The sequence below is a fragment of the Podarcis liolepis genome (genome assembly GCF_965112155.1).
Source record: "Podarcis liolepis genome assembly, chromosome: 10".
NCBI lineage: Eukaryota > Metazoa > Chordata > Lepidosauria > Squamata > Lacertidae > Podarcis > Podarcis liolepis.
In genome coordinates this window covers 9,001,747-9,024,939 of record NC_139562.1, presented here as the reverse complement: position 1 = coordinate 9,024,939, position 23,193 = coordinate 9,001,747, and the positions used below count along the sequence as shown (strand labels likewise).

Here is a 23,193-nt window from a genome sequence, read left to right as displayed (position 1 = left end):
CTTCTGATCTCCCCCAGAGATGGGTGGGGGAGCCCACAGCTCACTGTGGTTTGCCCCTGTAACACTAAACCATGACTTGGTTTTTTGTGGGAACCAGGCCAAAGTCTACAACCCTCAAAGCCATGACTTAGCCCAATCATTCTGATATGAATTGAAGGTGACGAATCGTATTTCGTTCATTTTGTATCCTGCCCCTTGCCAAGGGCTCAGGGTGGGTGAGTACCTTTAAAAAACAACAACAACCAAGAACAAAGCACAGAAGTAAAAATATAACTGTTACCTCACACCTGCTTAATCCAGGTCATTAAACACTAGCTCCATGTTTTGTAGCTCCTCCAGAAAGTGCACTCTTCCAGGTTGAACTTTTCCTAGTGAGTCGCCCAACTGTAAGAGAATCATCCAAAAGGAATCTCCCAGCTATTTCAACTCGGTGCACACATAGGACAGTCAAGAGGGCACTCTTTGAGCAAAAGCCTGTCGTAATAGGAACATACTAAATCAAACCACTGGGCCCATCCACCTCACTGACTGGCAGCACCTCTCCAGCATTTCAGGTAATGGACATTCTCAGGCATCCTGGAGATGATGGAGATCAAACCTGGGAACAAGCTGCTCTCCCTCCCAGGACCAGGAGAGGTATGAAGAGGGAAGGGCAGAGACAGACACAGTGGCGGAGTCTCAGATTGCTTGGGAAGGGCCCAGGGGAGGAAGAGATTTAGGCAGCTGTGGGAAGGCAGGGACCATCAGCTCCACAACTGCCTCATGGGGGCAAGACCTACCAAGAAGACTTGCTGTGCTCAGCAGGCCTGGCACTCCTGAGCAGACCTTGTTTCTTCTAAAAACGAGTGACTTCAATTGCTCTGTGCGATTTATTCCTGACACCGAAGCGGATGGGAATTGGAGCACAAGAACTCTGAGAGGCCACAGCTTGCCCACCCCTACTCTTGGACCAAACATAAAGCTGTATCCAGCAGGCCACAGTGGCTCATAAATGGATTTTAACGGAGGCGCAGTGGGGAAGATCAGGCCAGCTGCAGTGACTTGTGTTTTCTTCTGCAGAGAGCAGGGGCTGCTTCTGTTTAAGAGGGGAAGTACACAGAGCCGTATCTTAAGCATTCGTTCTCCTGTTGCAGAGAAGCTTTACTCATGCATATGGGATCGATTTCTCGTAAGCTGAAACAAGCGTGCAGAGAAGACTTTCAACAAGTCGCCAGCAGACTGAATCACTACACCAGTCGGAATGATTTAGCAGCCCTCTTCCTCCCGAGGATATGTCTCCCCCACCCACTCACACTGTTTAACTGCTGCAAGAAGCAGGAGATCGTAAATTAAACACTCACTGCACATTGCCACATACACATTCTGTTGCCTTTTAAAAGGGCCCGTCTAATATCTTCTTTAAAAAAGGAAAGGGAAGAGAACAAGAAGCTTTCGTCTCCCGTCGGAAAGATGCTCAGAAGCAGCGGAGCAATAAATCACTTTAGTATTAAGCCAGAGGTGTCATCTTCATGGCAAGCGAAAGGTTCTTCACAGTGAGTGAACCATATTGCGGCTCTGGGGTTTCTGTTTTTGTGGCTTTTTGTGTCGGAATAATTGGTCCTGTTTGCAAGCAGCACCCAGCTGGACAAGGAGACTTAGCTGTGCAACATGGCGCATGTTTATGTGGAGGTGGAAAATAGATCTAACCCATGTGTGGGTAATTAATTTTTAAAAATCGACTAGGCACCTAGATTCAAAAGAATGGGGTTTGCACACCTTTCAGTGGGAGAGAGCCTCCAGCAGACTTAAAATCTTTCTCAAAATTAAACAGCAGTATAGCATGGAATATAGGTTGTTAGAAATTTTTTCAGATCCTGCTTGGTTTGCTTACAGCCCCTGGCAATGAACAGACCACACACTGTTAAGTAAGTTTAAAAAGCTTTACTTACAAACCCCAAAGGTCTGTCTATGCAATGTTCCATGCAGCACCAAGGAAAACACAGGTAGAATACTCTTGGGTGCAAAATACAGAATGCAGTTTCAAGCATGCAGTCTGAACTTGGAGCGAGCTCAGACGTGTCCGTGCTGGTCCGTTACATGGCGCAGAGAGACAGAAAGGAAGAGAAGCAGCTTCACTTCCTCCTTCACAGAAGTAAGGGGGGTGGCTTCAAAAACAGATTTGACAAATTCACAAAGGGTAAGGTTATGAATGGCTGCTAGCCATAATGTTTGTGTTCTATTTCGGCTGTCGGAGACAGTGCATCTCAGTTGCTGCTGTGCTCAGGTCTTGGTTACGTGTTTTGCTATAGACACCTGCTTATTTTTATTTATTATTATATATTAAATTTGTATACTGACCTACACCCTTAGGTATACACTGTGAGAACAAGATAATGGACCAGGTGGACCACTGGTCTCTTGTTATTTTCTTACCGTATTGGCCCGAATATAAGCCGCACCCAAATATAAGCCCCACCTTTAAAATTGGAGGGCAAAAAAGCAAAAAAAACCCTGAATATAAGCTGCTCCCTTCCTCGCTGCTCCTGGCTGCATACCGTAAGGTCACGAATATAAGCCGCACTTTAACTTTTCATGGTCGGAATTTTGGGGGAAAGTGTGGCTTATATTCGGGCCAATATGGTAATTAAATATCACATACAGTGCTACCTCAGGTTACATATGCTTCAGGTTACAGACACTTCAGGGTACAGACTCCGCTAACCCAGAAATATTACCTCGGGTTAAGAACTGTGCTTCAGGATGAGAACAGAAATCGTGCTCTGGTGGCGCGGCGGCAGCAGGAGGTCCCATTAGCTAAAGTGGTGCTTCAGGTTAAGAACAGTTTCAGGTTAAGAACGGACCTCCAGAACGAATTAAGTTCTTAACCCGAGGTACCACTGTCACATATATATTCATCCTTTTCAGTACACGCGCACACAATCCCAAGTATTCTAAAAACAGCTGCTCTAAAGATGGAGGGGAGGCTGTGTTGGTGATGTCACAGACGCTGGCCAACAGGACCTTGACACAATGTTTTTTCACCACCTCAAGTTGCTAAGAGCCCGCAATATTGCATGTTTAAATCCAACCCAGAGCAGAGAGAGGTGTGTGTGTGTGTGTGTGTGTGTGTGTGTGTGTTTTTGTTTGAAGGGCAGGGAGAGCACTATTGAGCCACCTCCCAATGGCCATTCTGTCTTCACTCTTAAATAAGAACAAACTGTCCCTGGAAAGAAAGGGAGGTTTCGAATGGGTGATCAAGGAGACAGCATGCTCAAATAAACACGGCATATTTCAACACAGCGGCTACTTTTCTCTCCCTGGACAGCAGGAGGAATGTATGCACACCTGAGACCTGTACCGGTTTGAGATTTCTCCCCGGAAAACTAGCAAGCGAATAAATAGTCCCTCAGCACATCACATTCTGAGTCACAGGCGTCAAAAGCCGCATTCAGAATGATTGCCTTTGTTGTTACCGCTCAGAGGGACTGGCTGTCTTTCCACAGAAATCAATACTTGCATAAGAATAAATGAAACAAAAAGGCCAAGAAACAAAACCAGGAAACATTGCACAAAACAAAACCCAGGAAAAGCAGAACTGGCAGTCAGCCAAGCAGTTGGGAAAGCTCTCTAGGCCTTCGCCAGTCTAGGGATTCCATAATTGCACATCTCTAGTTGTTGCTTTCCCCCCATAATTCATTCTACTTCCACACTTCCCATTTTCAAGTTGCAATAATAACAATAACAATAATAATAATAATAATATTTTTTTATTTATACCCCGACCATCTGGCTGGGGTTCCCCAGCTACTCTGGGCGGCTTCCAACTAAACACTAAAATACAAAAACCTATTAAACATTAAAAGCTTCCCTAAACAGGACTGCCTTCAGATGTCTTCTGAAAGTTTGGTAGTTGTTGTTCTCTTTGACATCTGGTGGGAGGGCGTTCCACAGGGCGGGTGCCACTACTGAGAAGGCCCTCTGCCTGGTTCCCTGTAACTTGGTTTTTCGCAGCGAGGGAACCGCCAGAAGGCCCTCAGCGCTGGACCTCAGTGTCCGGGCAGACGAAAGAGGTTGAAGAAGGACCTTGAATGTATTGGACTAGAGCAGTTTCCCAAACTTGAGTCTCCAGCTGTTTCCAGACTACAATTCCCATCATCCCTGACCGCTGGTCTTGCTTGCTAGGGATGATGGGAGTTGTAGTCTGGAAACAGCTGGAGACCCAAGTCTAGGAGAGCTTTGGTTCACAAAGTGGGCAGGGCTGCCCCCCAGGGAGTGGGACTAAGAAGCAAGCGGGGAGGGCAGGGGGATGCTGGAGATGCAAATGACTGCCAGACTTTGAAAAGCTGGATCGAAACCATCCGTTCTGTCGAATTAAACTAAACTGCTTCAATTGCATTTTCAATAAATGCGTGATTAATCGTCGCCGCTTGGATTTTATTGTGCTGTCAACTTCTCCTGCAGGTCGTGCATAATGCTTTTTTATAAGTTGGGGGGGAGCGGGCCCCACAGGAGATGAGTTTACAGAACCGAGGGGCCGGCGGCCTCAAAAAGGTTGGGAAACCGCTGGATTGGAGTGACGTTACGTCTACTGCGCTTTGGCCCCACTGAAATCAATGGGATAAGCAAGTTGCGACTTTGGTCCCAATGATTTCAGCAGGAATGAAGGGCAAAATAATCCGAACCCCGAATCCCAGCAGCTGGGAAGCAGTGGGGCAAGGCTGGCTGCTCTATCCAAAGCGGAAGGGTTTTCGGTATCTTCCTAGAGCAAAATATACGTCAGAAGGTTTTGTTTGGTCAGAATCAAGGATACACTTCCAGAGTTAACGGTAAATACATTACAGTTGTACCTCCGTTTACATAACCCTCTGGTTAGGTAAACTTTGGGGTGTGCGTGCGGCAAACCCGGAAGCATTTTACCAGGTTTCACCATGCGCGAATGCGCAGAAGAGGGCTGCGCATGTGCAGAAACGGTCCTCAGGTTGTGGAAACCTTGGGATCCAACCGGATCTCCGGAACGGATCCCATCTGCAACCAGAGGTACCATTGTACTTCTGGTAACTGAGCCGCCACAACTGATAAGAGGGCTGTGAAAATTTGTGTCCTGGGCTTTTTAGACGCTTCGACCCATGTAATCCCTAAAGAGCCACTTTGGTGGCCTGATGTGGCCCTCCCCCCAGTTCTCTTACCTTGCTACCATGACCTACTGGAAACCTATTGAAGGCCTCATCCAACAAGCCTTTTAAGCAAGGATCTTTCCCAGTCTACATCTGCATTGCCATCGTTTCCTAGATGTCTTATTATTTGTGTCCTTCAGGAGGAAGAGTGGAGTATGAATTTATTAACCACCTGGCTCCTGACTGCTCCTACAACTTCCCCTTCAATTCAACCTCCGATTCCCCCACACCCGGCGCACGAAACCTTCTCAGTGCCTACCTTTGGTTCGTTTGCGCCACGGCAGAAAACGATGGGACTTCCAACATGTAATCTCCTCAGCAGTCGTGGACCGAGGTCTTGCGTATTCACACCCCAAACAGTGCCCGTCTCTCTGAAGAGCTGAAAGCGGTTACTTATGTGTGTTTTTTTAAGGCACACTTGTGCATCAGTTACCCACAGTGGAGGCCACATCACTATGGGAGGTGGAAGTGACGGGTCTCTGCTCCTGAGCCACAGCACGAGAAGTCCAAAGGAGCAGGGGGAAAGTTTCATTCGGAAGAGACGAGACTCTTTGGCCTACTGTAGACAACAAATATAGCAGGCCCACATTGCATCAAAAACATTCAGCTTGAACATCAAAAATTTTTGAACTGGTGCATCGCTGGATTGGATTGTTCAGGTGTGGCTATGGAATCATCCATCACCTGGAATCCGTTTTACAAATCCAGCAGAGATCCCCTTACGTTCCAGACCAGTATAAAAAGAGCGACCCATGATCACCGCTGGAAACAACATGACGGTAGTGGAAGTGATCTTCCAGGGAAGGGAAGATGGGAGGAGATGTTAGCACAACCTGTTGCTTCGTGCAACAGTCTTCAAAATGATTCTGCGAGCAGTTGCCTAGGAAACAACCATGGGGTTCTCCGCTTGCCGGGATGAAATCCTTCCCTCCAACGTGAGCTGATGATGACTCCTCACGAAGAGACAAAACGTTCAGATGAAGAACAATGTGAAGGGAACCTCAAACCGAGCGGTCCCTGAACCTGAAAGGGAGAGACAGACACAATTATACGTGAAGGAACACACGCATGAACCACAGTCTAAAATCTGCAGACCACTCTTAAAAATAACCATCACAGCTCGCTGGAAACTACTGGGACTCTCCCTACAGATGTTTTGGATCTACAACTGGCCAAGCCAACATAGTCATGTTGGAAGTCCAAAATTAATGAGAAGGCACCTGGTTGGGTGTGGGTTGGTGTATAGAAATAAAACAGGTGGGAGGACATTGGAAAACCTGTGGCTTCCCAGATGTTTGACTGCACCTGCCATCGGTCCAGCAGTATTGGCTGGAACCTGTGGTCTTTGAAATAAAACAACAGTGATGACATTGAGACTGAAGTTCCTAAGATGGTCAAAGAGAATATCCGGAAAATCATGGAATTGTGGGGCTGGAAGGGACACAGCTGATGACGACTCTATGACAGCCTTCCTTATGCTGGTTCGCTCCAGATGAATCATAGAATCACAGAATCATAGAGTTGGAAGAGACCACAAGGGCCATCGAGTCCAACCCCCTGCCAAGCAGGAAACACCATCAGAGCACTCCTGACGTATGGTTGTCAAGCCTCTGCTTAAAGACCTCCAAAGGAGGAGACTCCACCACACTCCTTGGCAGCAAATTCCACTGTCAAACAGCTCTTACTGTCAAGAAGTTCTTCCTAATGTTTAGGTGGAATCTTCTTTCTTGTAGTTTGGATCCATTGCTCCGTGTCCGCTTCTCTGGAGCAGCAGAAAACAACCTTTCTCCCTCCTCTATGTGACATCCTTTTCTATATTTGAACATGGCTATCATATCACCCCTTAACCTCCTCTTCTCCAGGCTAAACATGCCCAGCTCCCTTAGCCGTTCCTCATAAGGCATCGTTTCCAGGCCTCTGACCATTTTGGTTGCCCTCCTCTGGACACGTTCCCGTTTGTCAGTGTCCTTCTTGAACTGTGGTGCCCAGAACTGGACACAGTACTCCAGGTGAGGTCTGACCAGAGCAGAATACAGTGGCACTATTACTTCCCTTGATCTAGATGCTATACTCCTATTGATGCAGCCCAGAATTGCATTGGCTTTTTTAGCTGCCGCGTCACACTGTTGGCTCATGTCAAGTTTGTGGTCAACCAAGACTCCTAGATGTTTTGGACTAGGAGCTCCATCATCTCTAGTCAGCGCAGCTGAGGAAAGCTGTTCTTCTGCGTAAGGATGCTAAAGGCAGAGGACATTTCTGGATTTCAAGACTTTCACCAGCGCCAAAGGACACAGGTGAGCTGAGACTTTCAGCCAAAAGTGGCCAAAGTTGTAGAAAAGAGGGGGCAACCTCCAGTCTCCCCCACCCCACAATAAAAACCATTTTCCTGCAGACCTTATCACTTTCCTTCCACTGTTGATGCTCACTGTCATTCACTCTACACATCTGGTCACTACTTTGAATGGGAAGCCCTTCCATAGGAGAGCAGTCCTTTCCTTTGCCTTTGAATTCTTTTGCCAACACTTATCAGCATTAAAACAAAAAACAGCACAAGTAAATATTCATTTGGGGGAGGTGTACATACCTCATTTTAATTCAATGGATTCATAAGCAAAACCGATTACGGACAATGCAGCCACAAGAATGTCTGCCCTACTGCAAACCTGCCCCTATGACTAAGTTACATTAAGGAAAATATTTTCAGATCCTTCTCTAAGGGACATTTTACTTTCCGCATATTTATTTACCTACTTGATTTACCGTATTTTTCGCCCTATAGGGCGCACCGGCCCATAGGACAAACCTTGTTTTTTGGGGGGGAAATGAATAATTTTTTTTTACTCCCGCCGGGCTTGCAAGGCTTGCGGGTAACTTCCTGAAGCCTGCATTCGCCCCATAGGACGCACACACATTTCCCCTTCATTTTTGGAGGGGAAAAAGTGTGTCCTATAGGACAAAAAATACGGTATACAGCTGCCCCATAGCAGGAGAACTCTAGTGGGCTAATATGGTACAGTGGTTAGAGCGCTGGACTAGAACCTGGGAGATCGGAGCTCGAATTCTCACTCAGTCATGAAGATCACGGGGTGAGCTTGGAATTAGTCACAGTCTCTTAACCTACCACACCGGGTCATTGTAAGGATTAACTGAGGAGGAGAGTGAATCATGTACACCTTGGCGGAAAAGGCAGGATAAAAATGCAGTAAATGAGCTCTTCTGCTGACCTGCTTAAGAAAGCTGGAGGGGCCAGCCGGGTGGAGATGTCAGTCACCAACCTGCCATCCAGAAATCTCCGCATGGTCACATTTCGAACCCATGCCAGTCACAAAACGCGCCTGGTCCCTGGGGAATGTCGGACACCGGTTCACCCTCTTGCTCAGTGTAGGATCTGCAGTGCCAATTTCAGCTACAGCAGGGGCCAGTAAACTTTGTGAGCAGGGGGCCGGATCCACTGTCCCTCAGACCCTGTGGGGGGCCGGGCTATATTTTTTTTGGGGGGGGATGAACGAATTCCTATGCCCCACAAATAACCCAGAGATGCATTTTAAACAAAAGGACACATTCTACTCGTTTAAAAACACACTGATTCCTGGACCGTCCGCGGGCCAGATTTAGAAGGCGATCGGGTCGGATCCAGCCCCCGGGCCTTAGATTGCCTACCCATGATCTAGCCCAGGGGTCAGCAAACTTTTCCAGCAGGGGACCAGTCCAATGTCCCTCAGACCTTGTGGGGGACCGGACTATATTTTGGAGAGAAAAAAGAATGAATTCCTATGCCCCACAAACAACCCAGAGATGCATTTTAATTAAAAGGACACATTCTTCTCATGTGAAAACACGCTGATTCCCGGATCGTCCACGGGCCGGATTGAGAAGGCGATTGGGTCAGATCTGGCCCCCGGGCCTTACTTTGCCTACCCATGGGCTACAGCATCTCTGACAGCCACCGTCTCCTAAGATATCTCCAGCAAAGGGGGTCCCAGCACTCTGTTAATTGTTAGACAGTCCCTCCTCAATGTTGAGCCAAAAACCTGCTTTCCTGATATTTCTACTTAGTGGTTCTCAGGTGCGTCTGAGAACATACCCTGCTCTTCAGATACCTGAAGACACCTGTCACTCCCCTCCCCAAATCTCCTCTCTTCCAGGCTAAGCAGACCTAGGTGCTTTCAGCCCTTACTCGCAGACTCACCAAACCCCTGGGGGTGGGGAAACAACACAGTTCCATTTTGGGACCTAAACGGCTGTGGAGGATAGCAGAAAAGGGCCTCTGAATATCATCTGAAGGGGACTGCAGAGTTCGTAAGGGACAAGGCAATCCTTTGTTGCACGGATTGACTTGCAAAAATGTTCTTAACAGAGCTCTTTCGGGAGGAAATGTAGGGTATAAACGGGATAAATGAGTAACAGCACCAACACTTTAATGGGGCCAAATTTCCCACTGATTACATGTGATCGCAGGAGACTCAAAGGATCGCAGGAGGCAGCAAACAGTGCCTTTGGCTACTTGGGTGGTTAGCAGAGGGCTTGGAAATAAGAGAATGCTGTACCAACCACTGCTATGCTGCGGTCTTTGTGTCCACCTAGTGATAGCTACCTGGCACTGCAGCTCTGCCAAATTTGACGTCCTTCCACCAGGAAACTGATCTACCAGTACATCACAATATCTGAAATAAGGGTAGAGTTATGAGGAGGAGAACAGTAGGGCGCGGCGATACCTGCTTTTCAACATCGTGATATATCACCAGCGAAACATCATGATATACCGATACATCGCGATGTCTGGAATAAGGATGGAGGCACTGTCTGGCTTCGCGGTTTTCCCTGCATCGTGGTTTTGGCATAGGACACACACGCATCGTAATTCGCGATATATTGCCAGGTCAAAAATTATGAAACCGATTATGGCGATATGGACTTCAAGCCAGGTTTGGACGATATATTGCCCAGTTCTACTGTGGATCTCTTATTTTTCAAAAGCCAAGCAATGCAACTCCTACTTTTGAACATTTTGAACATCTTTCTCGCAGTTTTTGTTATGCGGGGAAGAGGCGGAGAAGAAGAGGAGGAGTTTGGATTTGATATCCTGCTTTATCACTACCCTAAGGAGTCTCAAAGCGGCTAACATTCTCCTTTCCCTTCCTTCCCCACAACAAACACTCTGTGAGGTGAGTGGGGCTGAGAGACTTCAGAGAAGTGTGACTGGCCCAAGGTCACCCAGCAGCTGCATGTGGAGGAGCGGAGACGCGAACCCGGTTCCCCAGATTACGAGACTACCGCTCTTAACCACTACACCACACTGGCTCTCTGGTGAATGGTGCTGTTGACTGGCAGTGTAGAGAATACTGAGTTTGTTGGACCAACTGTCTGATGCAGTACTGTATAGGGCAACTTCCAACTTCCTAAATTTTCACATATCTGCTAAGAAGCAGGTCCCACTGCGCTAACTGCATACAATAAATGCAGTATTTGGAATTCCCCAGGCGCTGAGTGCATGTTGCTACTGGGGCAGGTCAAACTGCAACGACGTGGAGATTTCTGGGCACCAGGCTGGCGACTTGACATTTCCACCGAGTCAGCCGTCTTGTGCAAAAGACCTTTTGTGCTTCTGCACTGCAGCGCAAATCGTGGACCCCTTGCTGGGCATCTTAAGTCCTTCATCGTCACACCAAGGAAAGTAATTCCAGGGTGGAGCACAGAGATATTGGACGGAGCTGCAGCCTTTCCACAAACCACCCAAAGGAAACTCACAGACCACAGTTTAAAAGCCCCTGCATTAGTCCATATCTGATACCATTTCCATTTCCACTGTGTTTCTCTCCTTCTTGCATACTAGGACAAGTTGTAAGAGCAAGCTACAGTCAAGTAGCGTAGCTGAGATCACAGAATTGTAGTTCCCCCAAGGTCTTACAGAATCCTAGAACTGTAGAGTTGGACGGGACCCTAAGGGACATCTAGTCCAACCCCCTGGTGAATAGACATTCTGCTGCGGCGACCATAACCTAGGCCTAGCTTATAAATCTGAGTTTCTAACACTGGCTAAATGCATGGTGCGAACGGACTTCATAGCTGGCTAGTAGATACCGATGCTTGGCTACCACAATTTGTACGTGCCTTCTCCATTTTCTCGCCATGATAATGCATAACCTCTCTCACGTCCTGAACTTCTATCCTGCCTCCCCACCTTGCGGTCACTTTTTTGCTAAACAAAAATGGACAGCTAAGACCATGGGTAGGCAAACTAAGGCCCGGGGGCTGGATCCGGCCCAATCGCTTTCTAAATCTGGCCCACGGACGGTCTGGGAATCAGCGTGTTTTTACATGAGTAGAATGTGTGCTTTTATTTAAAATGCATCTCTGGGTTATTTGTGGGGCACAGGAATTCGTTCATTATTTTTTCTTCAAAATATAGTCCGCTGCCCCCCCCCCCCAAGGTCTGAGGGACAGTGGACCAGCCCCTTACTGAAAAAATTTTGCTGACCCCTGCCTAAGATGAACTCTTTGCATCAAGGCAGGAAAAATGAAAGAGCTGTGTGGGTGTTTTCTTTCTTTCTGAGAAACTGGGTGTTTTTTTTAGATCTACTCTGATGAGAGAGAAAGAGAGTTGCTCAGGAAACAAGCTCATACCGGAAGCCAATGACCTTTTACCATTCTTGATATTTGTATATCATGCTGTTCTGCATGGCAGAGGAACTACACATATGTAGACTTCTTGCCGTCTGACCTTTCGGTTTCTGAGCTTCCAAGGCATCTGAACCAAAAATCTTGGATGACACGGGTAGACGAGCGAATCACACATATCTAAGCTTAATGCAATTTCTCAGCGCTTGATGCCTATAGCAGGACATGTGAAATGATTCCTTTGAAAAACTGTACAATGCATCTTCTATCTTAGTGGGGTTATTATATCCATCATGCCACAATCACATGTGCAAGTTGCTGTTTGATGCTTCAGCCACTAAGTGACCAGAATTCTACCTGAATCCTTCCTCGCACAGACCACCCCCAGGAATCTTATGCGCCGTAAGCTTGTTCAGCTAGAGAACGTTCAGTGAAGGATGTTTTGCAAACGTGGGAGTTTGCTTGCTAACAAAACACCTGTTCTAAATTATCGCACTGAATCTGGATCTTCGTGTAGAAGACAACAGACGGCACCAGGAGTGAAACGGTATTTGCAGAGCCTGGGGCTTGCCGATCAGGTCGGTGGTTCAAATCCCTGCAACATGGTGAGCTCCCGTTGTTCGGTCCCTGCTCCTGCCAACCTAGCAGTTCAAAAGCAGGAAGTGCAAGTAGATAAATAGGTACCACTCTGGCAGGAAGGTAAACGGCGTTTCTGTGCGCTGCTCTGGTTCGCCAGAAGCAGCTTAGTCATGCTGGCCACATGACCCGGAAGCTGTATGCTGGCTCCCTCGGCCAGTAAAGTGAGATGAGCACCGCAACTCCAGAGTTGTCCGCGACTGTACCTAACAGTCCAGTTTACCCTTTACCTTTACCTTGTCTCTCATGCATAAGGCAGCTGAGGAATGGAAGAGGGAAAGGTTTGAGTAAAGCAAAGGTGGTGAGGCAGTGAGAGAGGGAAACAGACAACTTAAAAAATGGCAGAGGTTTGGGTTAAGCAGCGATGGAGGAGGAAAGCCGCAGTTTTAAGCAACAGCAGAGGTTTCAGTAAAGCAGTGACAGTAAGGGTGGGAAGCGATGGTTTTAAACAGCAGGGAAGTTTTGAGTAGAGTGAGCACGTAAAACACAGAGGGGGATCGTGATGGTTAAAATTAAGATCTGAATGCAGTGATAGGGGAGGTGATAAAGGCTTTGCTGTGTTAGCTTTTCAGTGTTGATTTCTGCATTGCACCCATCTCCACTATTTTTCCTAGTAGTAGTAGTAGTAGTAGTAGTAATAAAATAATAATAATAATAATAATAATAATAATAATAATAATAATAATAATAATAATCCGTCAGTGTTCCTCTGTTCCCAATCTTTTCAGATCTCTCCCATTGTTTGAAACCATTTCCCCCCCCCTCCTGTGTCTCTCCCTTCTCACTCCCACGCCACGGCCACTGCTGTGATACAGCCCGCTTTTGCCTACCCCATCCTAACCTCATTCATATCCAGGGTACTCCAAAGGCATTCCAGATCCTCCAATGGGAGCAGGCCTCTGACTTTATGCAAATCCAGGTTTGTGATGTGGAACTACAAATCCTCCAATGGGACTGCGTGATAACAGACTGGTGCAACACTAGTATAGAGAGAAAACCAATGGAAAGAGTCCAACTTGAAAGCACAAAAGAGACACTTTGGTTCCTAGCTCAATACACAAACACTACAGCTCTTTGGTCAGAGCATAAATGCCCGGACTTTGCAAAAGGACCTTTGTTTTCCTGTTTGGTGATTAATTTCGTTGCCATTAGACTAATAAACTTGGCAGCCAAACCAAGTTGGTCTTTAACAAGCTTAAAGTCAAATGTTATTAAATCTTCTCTTGAATCTTACTATAAATGGACGTGTTCCAGCAATCTTCTGGCTTGCAAGCTGTAAAGTGTTTTTCTTTTCTTTTTCTTTTTACAAGACTCATCCCATCATCCAAGGCTGCCCATGGTTGCTGTAGATTAACAGACTGCTGGTTCTCTTTCCATTTAGCTGTCATAAAGTGGTGCATTTAATCTGGATGTGCTTCAACAAATATAAAACTGTCCTCTGCAAATTATCGGTTTCCCAGGGGATGTTATTAAGCTGCTATCCTTTGTAATGCTACTGACTCATAAGGCTCTAGAAAAAGCAGTATTTTATGTATAGCGATGTCACTATATAAAATGGCGGTGCATTGGGTTTTGACCCTAATTGCCAGATTCTATTTACTTCATTAAATACGTTTTTCTTTCATATTTCAGAGGGGTTTACTTCATAGAATTGCTGAGTTGGAAGGAACCCTGCAATGCAGGAATCTCAACTAGATCATACATGATAGAGAGATTCCCGTTTCAGAGATGTCACCATAAAAGCCTTGCTCCAAGCTGTTGGGAAATACTACCTTAAGGGTTGAAGTTTCCAAGCCATGCAAGTCTTTAAAACATGATGGCTGGGACCGATAGAACCTGGAATCCAACATCTGGAGGGCTACAGATTACCTATTCCCAGCTTTTTTAACAAAGGTTAAAACCAGCAGCCTGAATTGGGACTGGAAGCAAACTGGCCACCAATGTAACTGTCCCAGAACAGCTGAAACGGTCCACACTTTACAACAGAGATAGTGACCCTGTGGGTCCGTGGGTGTTGCTGTTGAGCACTCAACTTCTACCAGCTCCCAGTCAGCATGGCCAATGGTCAGCAATGATGGGAAGTGGTGATCCAACTGAGGTCCAGAGGACCACAGGTTCTCCATCCCAGCTTCAGAAGGCCTGAAGCACCAGCTGAAGCTTTGGAGTCAACTTCAAGGGCAGCACCATGCCTGGCACACTGCAGGAACCATGCTTGATGGTACAGAAGCATGAATGAGCAAAGCATAGTCCCATCTGTCAGAGGAGAAGGAATGACTCTTTATTAGCCAAAGGTGATTTTTTAAAGGCATTCACGACAACTCTCAATGGCTTCTCAAGAATATGTTTTAATTTGCTGGAAGCTGACCAGGGTGGCTGGGGCAACCAGGTGACACAGACAGATAAGATTATTATTATGGGATGCAGGTATACCCCCAGGCTTGTTATGGATAAATATGAATCGCCAAGGAGAACAGAAGCTCCTCTACTTTCAGTAAGCACGCAGGAGAGAAAATTTTGGCAGGTTTCCTACACACATGGGGAGGAGAGGAGGACCACCACGAAAAGTCCTTCTTCTAATCTACGCAAGCGTTAAAGGTTCAGGGGCCCTGTCCATCTTTGTATCTGTTCGTCCTTGTTGGTTTTGGCACACGTTCTGTTATTTGCCCAGCCAAAGAGATGCTTCCTTTCTTCCTTCCCCGCCATTCTAATTTCTAATCAAGATTCGCACTTCTTCCGTTGGAGTGGAGACAGGCTTGTTTCGGAAAGACTTGTGCTTCTGAGCCAAGTGCAACGAAGCTGTCTCTCTGTTGACTTTTCATCGCTGTTTGCTTTTAATACCGATGCACAATCTGCTTTAATAAACTGTGCTTCGGCTGCGCATTCATATGTTGTTAATTTCTTGGTGGGTTCTATAAAGCCGCACGAGGGGGCCCCTGAGAATTGCATAGCTATGAAGTTTACAAGTGAATCCTAAGCCAGCCCCTTCTGCCAAACCTTCCAGGGGACACAGCGTGCTTCAACCCAAGGGAGGGTCATCTAATCTGCCCCGCAGACTACAGCGATGGGAATTCCTCCTATTGCTCAACTACAGTTGTTACTGGAAATTTGCTCTTTAAGTAACTAAGTTTTTAATGAATGTCTTTCCTGGTACGAGACAATGGGCTTGCTTATATGCTCAGTTCGAATAGACTCTTAAAAAAATAATGAAACAGTGAGGGTCAAACCAGACATAAATGCAGACGGCGTCCTTTGTGTTTATTGTTGTTGTTTTCAGATAGCAGCTGTGAGGGGCCCGGATCTGGATTGGGACCTGCTGTGACAGAGATGAAGGGGATTTAACCCTTTCCCCCGCTTGGTGGTCTCAATGAAAATCACCCAGCACCTCCAAACCTGCCATTTGCATGAAGACATGCTTCCTTCCTGGACTGGCCTCCTAGTGGGCATTCAGTGTTGCTGGTCCCGTGCTCTGAACACGCTTCCCGCAGAGATGCAGCAGACACCCTCGCTTTTTATTTTCAACTCTTCCAAGAGCTTTTTTCTGTAGGCAGATCTATGCAACTACTTTAATATTGTCTGCCACTGATCTTAATAATTTTGGACCTTTTTGTGGTGGTTTTGTTGTATATGCTGCTGTATAGGTAAAGGGACCCCTGACCATTAGGTCCAGTAGTGACTGACTCTGGGGTCGCGGCGCTCATCTCGCTTTATTGGCCGAGGGAGCCGGCGTACAGCTTCCAGGTCATGTGACCAGCATGACTAAGCCGCTTCTGGCAAACCAGAGCAGTGCACGGAAAGGCCGTTTACCTTCTCGCCGGAGCAGTACCTATTTATCTACTTGCACTTTGACCTGCTTTCGAACTGCTAGGTAGGCAGGAGCAGGAACCGAGCAATGGGAGCTCACCCCGTCGCGGGGATTCGAACCGCCGACCTTCTAATCGGCAAGTCCTAGGCTCTGTGGTTTAACCCACAGCACCACCCGTGTCCCTGTATACACTGTATACGCTGCTGTATACCACCTTGTATGGATTGGAGGCATAAGAATACTTTTATAAACAAATAACTCACAATAAGGAGGGGGCAGGGATTAACATTAAGACCATGGCATGGAGGTGTGGAAGAGTTAATCCCATACGCATTCCACAGCTGCTATTTAAAAACACAAGGGTAAATACAAAGAAAAATGAATTTGTGAACACATACTTCTGCCATGATTAGAAAGAGCTATCTGAAAGATCAAGGGAAGAAAATACGATCTACAAGAACAGGAGAGCAGGTATCTAAACAATGGAGACCATGGCGTCCTTGGGTTGCGGTGCCACCCACAGGATGGCATAACATAGCTGCATAACACCATGCAAGCACATCCATCCCCAATGACTGACGCATTCCTTCCCACGCCATCACTGGCAGGAACACACATCACGGTTGCCGTGGGGATCATGCTCGTCGCATGACTTTCCCCCATCATGCAAGTCCCCAGGCCACACCGCTGGGTGGGGGGCTGGGGAGGCTCACCACACAACAGGAAAAGCCATGCAGAAAGTAACTTGCAGTGATAAGAGGCCACTGAGTGTCATGAACTGGTCGGACGCAGAGGAATGGTGGGAGGAACCAGCAGGGGAAACCCCAAGAGAAGGAGGCTCAGAGCCCGGGAACTGGTGGTGAGTGGTCAGAGGGAGAAGATGGAGAAGACTGGGGGAAGGAGGTGTCAGATGCTGAAGAGGCAACAGGGCTTCGTGAACAGGGAGAGGCTGTGCCAGAGAGCAGCCCAGAATCAGAGGCAGGAGAGGAGGCTGGAGAGGAGAGGCAGAGATGAGTCAGGCTGGTGAAGAATCCAGGGTGCCCTCTCCCTCCTGCGACGGGCAGCTCTTCTCCCCCCCTGGGGGGACCTTTCTGCAATTGAAAAAGATCCCAAGTACCTAGTATTGGGGGGAGGGGGGGAAGCCTATACATGCAATCTCTGAAAGCTTTTGGCATTCCGAGTAGTCAATAGTCCAATAGTCCAAAAGAGGCATGAAGAGGGTAGAGGAAAGCCAGAAAAGATGAAGGTGCCTCACATTGCTTGGGACAAAACTGGGTGAGGAGGAGCTGTAGGAAGGCGGGGGTCATCGGAATTGCAGCAACTGAATAGCAATTTGCGATTTTAACTTTTGCGGGCTTGCAAGATCAAAGGCTTAAACTGGCCCGGAGTTACAATTCGACCAACCGCAGCGATTTTCAGCCTGTAACCCAATTTTAAGGGAGCGGCTTATATTTGGGTATTGCCTCCCCCTCCCCCCCAATTTTAAAGGTGCGGCTTATATTCGGGCCAATACGGTAATTCAAGGAGGAGAAGGCTACTAGCCACAATGGCTATGTTCTGACTCCACAGTTGGCGGCAGCAATGCTTTCCAATACCAGGTCTGGAAACCACTGGAAGGGAGAGGGCTCAAATCCTGCTTGCTGGTTTCGCACAGGGACCTGCTTGGCCACTGGCCTGATCCTGCAGCCGCCTTCTTACGCCCTTGCATTCTTAATGGAGCAGCCTCCACCGTTTGAGAGAACTGGGCTTTCCTTCTCTGGGATTCTTGAGTTCTGATGTGCAATAAAGCAAGGTCCCTGTCTATGACCATTAACATCAGGAAATACACATCAGAAGTCGGTGGTTTCCATCTACCGAGGGAATACACACACCCTTCCTTCCCCCGCACCCCGTATATACCGCACAGGAAGAAACGCAGAACAGTTCGTTCCTAGTAGGTAAATTCCCCTCCCAGTGATCTCAAAGGCGGTGTTCTCTCTCAGCTCTCCCAGTTGGGGCCTCTGCCCTTCTTCCCTTCCCTCTGTGAATTTTGCAGAGGCAAGGCACTATGTAGAGTAATTTCAGCTTTTCTTTTCCGCGCTGGATGAGGCGCTGCATTTTCCAACAGCTGTATAACAGGCAGAAATCCACTGTGGAAGCTTCCCCCCCACACACACACACACAAGGAGGAAGGAATTAAAAAGCTGCATCTGTTAAGTTTCTGGCTGTCATGCAGCTATTAAGTGCATGGAGGGTCTATGCCCAAAACAGAGAGCAACCCTGAAATATATGAGCAGTAGCAGCAGAGTTCCCTGGATTTGGATTAGGGTTGTTTACATTTCGCTTGGGACTGCTGGGCCTTTTTACAGGGTCTCTGGTGCCTCTGAGCAGCAAGCGAAACTTCACCTGCTGAATTTCTGCCTGCCACACACTTTTCAAAGGCAGAATAGCTACGCCAGGGTGAGGGGGAATGGGTAAACCTGATTTTGGGTGCCAAAAAGGGGAATGAAAGAAAAATAAAATAAAATATGGTGTTAATAATAAACATAAAACCGTGCAAGCTAGTAAAGGATAACATTAGCCTGAAAAAGAGGAGACTGGGAGGAGATATGATAGCAATCTTCAAATATCTCGAGGGCTGTCACATGGAGGATGGAGCCAGCTTGTTTTCTCCTGCTCTGGAGGGTGGGACTCAAAGCAATGACTTCAAGTTACAAGAAAGGAGATTCCGAATAAACATCAGGAAAAACTTTCTGACAGTAAGAGCTGTTCAAGAGTCTCCATGGGGGCATTGTGGGCTCTCCTTCCTTGGAAGTTTTTAAGCAGAGGTTGGATGGTCATCTGTCAAGGATGCTTTAGCTGCGATGCAGGGGGTTGGACTAGATGACCCTTGGGGTCCCTTCCAACTCTATATGACATGGAGCCTCTAGCAGGCAAAAGCTCCTTTTGACACTCCCCATGTCAATCAGCTGATTGGCGCTGATGGAGCAACTTCAAAGGGGGATGCTGTAACCTCCAATCAGCTGGTTGGTGGTTTTGTAGGGTGATTGACAGCTGTCTGCTTCCGCTCACGGGTGGATCCAGTTCTCTATCCCTGCTAGAGAAAGTTATTCTGGATTATTGCCCCACATCTGAGAAATTCCCTCCTCCTAGAGACTCACCCAAGTCTGAACTTGAGAATCTTCCAGAGTCTAGGCTGGCTTTCTGGCACCTAGGATAAAGATGGCATGGTATATAGGATTACCCGTTCCACACACCCCCCCATGGCCCCTAGATCTCAGTGTGCAATCATGAGCAAATCAAAAATTTGGTTCATTATCACATTTTGTACTGTTACAGGCATTTTATCGAATCTCAGTGGCATTTTGGTCTTGAGGGGCTGGGAGCTGGGGGCACTGTTATACAGTGGTTCCGCTCCTTTCTCCTGGGCCGTGTCCAGAAAGTGGTGGTGGGGGATGAGTGTTCAGACCCCTGGGCTCTCACTTGTGGGGTGCCTCAGGGTTCTGTCCTCTCCCCCATGCTTTTTAATATCTATATGAAGCCGCTGGGAGAGATCATCAGGGGGTTTGGGCTGGGTGTTCATCAGTATGCAGATGACACCCAGCTCTACCTCTCCTTTAAATCAGAACCAGTGAAGGTGGTGAAGGTCTTGTGTGAGTTGGAGGCGGTTGGAGGATGGATGGCGGCTAACAGATTGAGGTTGAATCCTGACAAGACAGAAGTACTGTTTTTGGGGGACAGGGGGCAGGCGGGTGTGGGGGATTCCCTAGTGCTGAATGGGGTAACTGTGCCCCTGAAGGACGAGGTGCGCAGTCTGGGAATCATTTTGGACTCACAGTTATCCATGGAGGCACAGGTTAATTCTGTGTCCAGGGCAGCTGTCTACCAGCTCCACCTGGTACGCAGGCTAAGACCCTACCTGCCCACAGACTGTCTCACCAGAGTGGTGCATGCTCTGGTTATCTCCCGCTTGGACTAGTGCAATGCGCTCTACGTGGGGCTACATTTGAAGGTAACCCGGAAACTGCAATTAATCCAGAATGCGGCAGCTAGACTGGTGACTGGGAGTGGCCGCCGGGACCACATAACACCGGTTCTGAGAGATCTGCATTGGCTCCCAGTACGTTTCCGAGCACAATTCAAAGTGTTGGTGCTGACCTTTAAAGCCCTAAACGGCCTCGGTCCAGTATACCTGAAGGAGCGTCTCCACCCCCATCATTCAGCCCGGACACTGAGATCCAGCGCCGAGGGCCTTCTGGCGGTTCCCTCACTGCGAGAAGTAAGGTTACAGGGAACCAGGCAGAGGGCCTTCTTGGTAGTGGCACCTTCCCTGTGGAACGCCCTCCCAGCAGATGTCAAGGCAATAAACAACTATTTTACTTTTAAAAGACAACTGAAGGCAGCCCTCTTTAGGGAAGTTTTTAATGTCTAATGCTGTATTGTTTTTAATATTCAGTTGGAAGCCGCCCAGAGTGGCTGGGGAAACCCAGCCAGATGGGCGGGGTATAAATTATTATTATTATTATTATTATTATTATTATTATTATTATTATTTTGGTATGGCCGTTCTTGGTATGGAATGGGTTAAAATATCAGCAAAAGTTATTCAAGTTCTAAAAAACCGAATTACGGTGTATTGTAGGATTGATGATGCGTTAGCCATTTCCTTTTAAGATGCCTTTTGAATTCTTCCGACTTTTGTTTTTTTAAAAGTAAGGAGTTTGCATTTGAAACTTCTGAAAACTTGGCACGTCCTTAGCTCTTGATGTGAAGCCACAGGCATCTCTTGCATAAGGAGAATAATAGATATTTTTTTACATACTTCCACAAAGCAAAGGCATAATCGCTGTCCGTCATGGGCCTTTTAAATTTACCCTCCGTATTCATGATCGTAACTGCTCCATAAAACAGTACAGTACAAACTGTGCTTCGGGACACCATAACAACAGGATGCCCTTCCCCTTATTTGGAAAGGTGGACAGAATTTCGGGTTCAAAAAAGAAATAATTTTCCTACGTTAGAAAAAATATATATCAATTCAATAAAACTAATGAAAGCAGCAGCAAGGCAGATATCAAGAAAGGGTAGTATTTTTTACTAGCAGAAATGTGTTTTAGGAAAGGACAACATATCCTCGCAATAATTTTATCTGATAGGCAGCCCACAAATAGCTGGAAATGTTATTGGTGTGCTAGCAAGCCTGCCAGCTGCTTCAAAAGAGAAAATGGCTAAGAAAGTCCTATTGAACTTAATGGGACTTTCTTCCAAGTAGACCACCTAGGATTGCAAAGCGACGTCAAGAATTTCTCTAGTTGTAGCATCAGCTGAGGTTGTCATATCCTCAATTCCAGACACTGGTTGCAACGCCTTTTCTGGCGCCAAGGTGGTGAAATTCCCTTCCTGGGGGAGTCTGTTATGTCCCTGTCCTTTTGCCCTTTGAAAATGTTCTTATTCAAGAAAGACTTTTCTCGCACTAGGCAAAAGATTCCTGCGCTGCAGGGGTTGGACTAGATGATTCTTGCGGTGCCTAACCGTACAGTTCTATTATTTTATTATTCTAGTTGCTTTCTTTCAAAAATGAAACTCACAAGCAATTTACAAAAAAGGGGAACATTAAAAAGCAAATATAAAAAGAGAATAACACACCTAAAATACGTAAGTAAGGTACAGATGCACACAGATATAGCAGATACAACTCCACCATAACCTGCTAAAATTAAGATCCAAAGACCTGGGTGAACAGGTATGTTTTTGCCCGGCACCTAAAAGCAGCTACTGAAAGGTGTGCCTTACCGGCGACAGTGTTCCATAATCAGGGAGCCACCACTGAAAAGGCCCGTTCTCATGTCGCCACCCTCTGCACCTCCCTTGGAAAGGGGCACAGGAAGAAGGGCTTCAGATGCAGAACAAATTCTGTTAGCAGTGCCACTCTATTATTTACATTGGATTGTCAGTTCATTTTTATATATGGTTGTTTTTAGGCAACAGCATGAGCTGCCTTGCAAGGAAGTTTCTTTTTTTTTTTAAATTAAAAACTTACAAATCTATAAGAATAATTAGGGTTGCCATATTTCAAAGTGAAATTCCGGACAAAAATGTCCAGAAATTTTCAGAAAATTCTGCCCAGACGCCATTTTTGAAGAACAGATCCCAGGTATGACTGGGGAATTCCGGACGTATGGCAGCCCTAAGGATAATAATCAGAATAACATAATAATAGTAATATCCCCCCCCCTTCTTTGCAGCAAGAGAAGCAACAATCAGGATGACCCCATTCCCTGGTCCGGTCACCTGCCTCTTTCTTCAAAAGGGTTTTCCACAGCCAGTAAGGGGCAGTTGACGGCAGCATCAGGAAAATAACAGGTGCCAGTATTAGAAACTCAGATATATAAGCTAGGTGCCAAAAGCCTCCTTAAAGCAGGGTTAGTCGCCAAAATGGAATGCCTGACTGCCATTTGGGGGCCAGAAGGCTCGAAAGCCATATTTTTCAAGACGACTTTTTGCTTCCAGAAATTCATTCTGATTGTGCAGATAAAATATAATGGACAGGATTCTACAGGGTGTGTTCCTAGTGTGTGAAAACAGGCAAGACCCATGCAAAAACATGCACCTCCAGATGGTGTCAGGCCCAGGCATTTTCACTTGGTCCCAATAGCTGATAACCAGGTGCAAAATGCGCCTGGGAAATTTTGAACATTGGGTGGGACAAGCCATGGTCATTTTGCCTCCTGCTGAATCTGGAGATTTAGAGGCAGCTAACATCCAGTGTCCAGATTATAACCGCTTAGAGATATTCAAAATATTGAGGCACTTATGCATGCTTTTAAACAAATAAATATCCTCACATGACAGTGGCCAAACGCAGAACAGATGCCTAAGAGACTCCTGCAGCTTTAACAACGATGCAAAAGACAGAGTTTGGAACCTCTCTCGCCATAGTTCAGAGCAACTTTCTTGCATTCCCAGCCCTGAAACCTTGGAGAGCCACTGTGACTCAGTGCAGAA

General features: G+C 46.8%; 1 protein-coding gene across 5 annotated transcripts in view; it reads right to left on the bottom strand.

The window, feature by feature from the left end:
• The window catches only part of LOC310686991 (endonuclease domain-containing 1 protein-like), a 152,296-nt gene that overhangs the window by 119,403 nt on the left and 9,700 nt on the right, over nucleotides 1–23,193 (bottom strand). For all 5 annotated transcript variants that reach the window (XM_083461590.1, XM_083461591.1, XM_083461588.1 and 2 more), the window contains exon 2: nucleotides 5,413–6,176. The gene's annotated coding sequence lies outside the window, so the exon portion shown is untranslated. The remainder of the gene's footprint in view (nucleotides 1–5,412; nucleotides 6,177–23,193) is intronic.